At 39.7% G+C, this 3,626-nt stretch overlaps 1 pseudogene; it reads right to left on the bottom strand.

Annotated features, from left to right (window-relative positions):
* Positions 1 to 540: 540 nt before the first annotated feature.
* LOC129517942 (thymosin beta-4-like) lies at positions 541 to 2,519 on the bottom strand (annotated as a pseudogene).
* Between the last annotated feature and the right edge of the window lie 1,107 nt (positions 2,520 to 3,626).

Here is a 3,626-nt window from a genome sequence, read left to right as displayed (position 1 = left end):
TGTTTTATACAGCAGCCTCCTTTATTAACTTTCTTGAGGAGAATGCAGTATTTTTATTTTTTTAAGTTTATTCTAACTTGTATCTGGCACATAATAGGCATTCCCAAAATATGTGTTGAATGAATGAATCTTTTTCTTCAGGTTTTAAAACTTTTTATTTGCACATTTTAAAAATTGTGCATTCTAATAATTAAAATCATTCTAACAAAAAAATGACACTCTGATTAAACTACATTTTACAGCCTGCAGAACACCATGAACCATCTTGGTTTTTACTCTAGATTTCACTGTCATCCCACCCAGCTTCTTCCTTCACCAACATGCAAGTTCTTTTCCTTCTCTGCCAGCCAGACAGGTAGATGAGACAGAAGGTATGGCTTGCATTGTCAGTAGTTCTTGACCCTTCAATGTGAAAAGGAGAAGCAGTCATTTAAACTTGATTCAGCATCTTTGCATTTTGCAAAATTCAACAGCTAAAGAAGTAAAATAAGAAGGCAATGCTTGTGGAATGTACAGTGCATATAGGCAGTGCATGCCTCATTAGGATTCACCTGCTTGCTTCTCCTGTTCAGTTGTTTCTTTTGAAGGCAGTGGATTTTTCTCTTACATTTCTGTCATCTTCAATTTCAACTTTCTCAATCTCAGCCATATTGGGTTTGTCAGACATGGTTGCAGAGGAAGCAGAGCAAGGCTGGCAAGCTAGTGATGCCTGGTCTGTGCAGTGGCCACTGCCAAGTCATGAATGAATCTTAATAATCTCCAGTGCCTACCACAGTTCTAGGACACAGTAGGTGCTCAATAAATAGCTGTTTAATTAACAAATAAATGTTTATGCTCTTATTTTCCCTGTTATGTTTTCCTTCCAGATACTCTCCTATTTCTTCAAACAAATCCTTTAGTGGGAGCTTCCAGTGTCTCAAAGCCAGCTTATGGGTTTATTTTTTAGAGCCAAGGGTGACCTTGAAGAGAACAGCATGACCTAAGGAAGCATGGTTAGGGAATAGGGGCTGGGTCAAGCTGGGAGGAGTGGAGAAAGGTAGAATATTTGACAGGCCTAATAGGCTTGAGTGTATGAAGGTAGCTCTGTAGATATGGCTGAGTCTTTTTGGGGCATTGATTCCCAAACTTGAGTGGCCATCAGAATTATTAGAAAAAAATTTTCCATAGATCTAGACATGTCTTGTAAATAGAGGCACTGACTGACTGCTTGTGCTCCAGACATTCTTTCTAAGGGTGTTAACACAGTGATTGTATCCCCTTCCAGAACAAATGACAAGGTTTTTTTTCCTGTCACATATAATAAAGAAAATCTCTCCTTCTAGAATTAAGATCAGGCATTACTTATTACCCATTATAAAAAATATTAGGTTCCCTAAGCTTGGTGTTCTCTTTTGTAACACAACTATGTTCTTGCATCACTCGGTCCTTCTTATACCATCCTGTGAGAATTAAGGTATGGGAAACTGACATACATGCTGATATTCTGGCTGCAGGTATTGCTGAGTGATAATAATAACTACATAATAATAATAACAATAATAACAATAAACTCCTGTTTCTGACACAGGAATTTCATGTGTTCTGTCAGCATCCACAAAACCATGATAAGCTAACTTGGTAACTTACAGTAGAGTAAAATCTTACAGTTCTTGACAAGAATCACTAGAAGAACTTGTTTAAAATTCAGGTTCTTGGTTTTCCTCTAGTTATGATTTGATGGTTCTAGAATGAGGCCCAGAAATATGCACTTTGGATAAATGATTCTGATGTTAGTGGTCCTTAGACCTTCCTTGAGAAACATTGTTATCAGGATTATGCTAATATGTAGTCTACAGATTTAGCTATAGACAGAAGATAACAATTTCTTCTTGCATACATAGAGGTAATCCTAGATTAGCACAGGAGCTCCTTTGGTAATTGTTCTGGTTCAAAAGAAACTTAAGATAGAAAATGTCTGCTCACTATAAGCAATATATAAGCAACTTTACTGGCTAAAGTTGAAAGAAATAGAAATGCAAATATAAACTTGTACCTCTGTCACTAAACTCAATTGTTTAATCACTGTCAAAATTGAACTTGAGCTTTTCTTTCTCTTCTGAGAAAAAGTGGGAAACGGTTTTTCACACTTACCTCTATTGGACTGGTTATTTCATTCTGAGTTTCGAAAAATGTTTAATGAACACCTATTATGTGTTGAGCACTATTTTAGGAGTCGAAAATACAGTGATAAATGAGGCAGGACACAGAAACTGATTCCATAGACAAATACCTCACATATTTTCAAATGATGAAGAAACCAAAATAGAGTAATGGGATAAAGAATAACATAGTGAGTCATTGGTGAATGTTGAGGGACATTTTAGCTACAATGGTCAGAGAAGGACTTTCTGAAGAAGTAACATTTGAACTTAAATCTGATTAAAGGAGACATGTAATGCTAGCTGTCAGTGTCTGCTTACTAGAGAATTACCCATTTGTAGGAACTGAAGCTCTTTAGCCTTCATGGTCAGCTCATACATCTCCTGCCAAACCCAAATACATATAAGGAACTTCTCACTGGTGGCTTAAATTTGAAATAAGCTTGCTGCCTGAGGGATTGAAGATGGCAGCAGAATAGAAGGATCCTAGGCTCTCCTTGACCCGTGAATACAACTAGACAATTATTGAATCATCCTAAATATCTCAAAAATTGACCATAAGACTGGCTAAAGAAACTCCACAACTAAAGCTAGAGAAAAGGCCACATCAAAGAAGTTAGGAAGTATGGAGATGTGCTTTGGGACAGAAGCAGATCATGGCCGCTATAGTGGAGAGGGAGCCTTAGTCATGGAGAAGGGCAAGAGACAGACTAGCACATATGAGAATCAGGGAAACCTCATCCCCATATCATTTGGCTTGGAAAATAAGAGGGGCCAAATTTTACGATGTCTGGCAGCCAGCAGAGCTTAAAGCCTAGAGTTTTAGAGGTCAGAGAGCTTGACTGGAATACAGCCTAGCAGGCATTGTACTGCTCTTGGAAAGAAGGCAGGCAAACAATCATAGACATATAATGTGGAAACAGCAATCTGAAGAGTGCCTGGGGAACAGAGTGGGGAGGTTATTTGCTCATTTCAGAACTGTCCCGTACAAGCAATGTTCACAGAGAAACCTCTCTGGGAGCAAAGAAACAAGCAGGCTCCATTTCCCTCCCCAATTCCACAGCATAAGCACAGAGCCATCTACTGGAACCAGTGCAGCACTGACACTTGCTACCTAACTTGCTTACACCAAGACCCACCGCCACAAACACTGCTTCCTAGTCATGCTTGCCTCAGTCCCAGCATGACAGGCTCCCTTCCCCAGAAGACTGTCCTAAAGCCCTGCTCACACTCATCCCCTGACATGGGAGTTTTGCGGAGCCTTGGGTCCAGTGGTGGTAGCAACAGGTCTCATTTCACAAACAGACCAGAGCACATCTAGTTAAGATGCACTACATTCAGGGCAGGGACCAAACACTGCCCACAACAGGCAAAGAGAGCCTCTGTTGACACCTGGTCTGAAGGATAAAACAGCCAGGACAAAATACCAGAGCACATTCAGCACACTTTGAAGACATTCTGGAAGCAACAGATCCTGAGGAAAAGGAG

The sequence above is a fragment of the Nyctereutes procyonoides genome, unplaced genomic scaffold (assembly GCF_905146905.1).
Source record: "Nyctereutes procyonoides isolate TBG_1078 unplaced genomic scaffold, NYPRO_anot_genome, whole genome shotgun sequence".
NCBI classification, from domain to species: Eukaryota; Metazoa; Chordata; class Mammalia; order Carnivora; family Canidae; genus Nyctereutes; species Nyctereutes procyonoides.
This window is presented reverse-complemented; position numbering and strand designations above follow the sequence as displayed.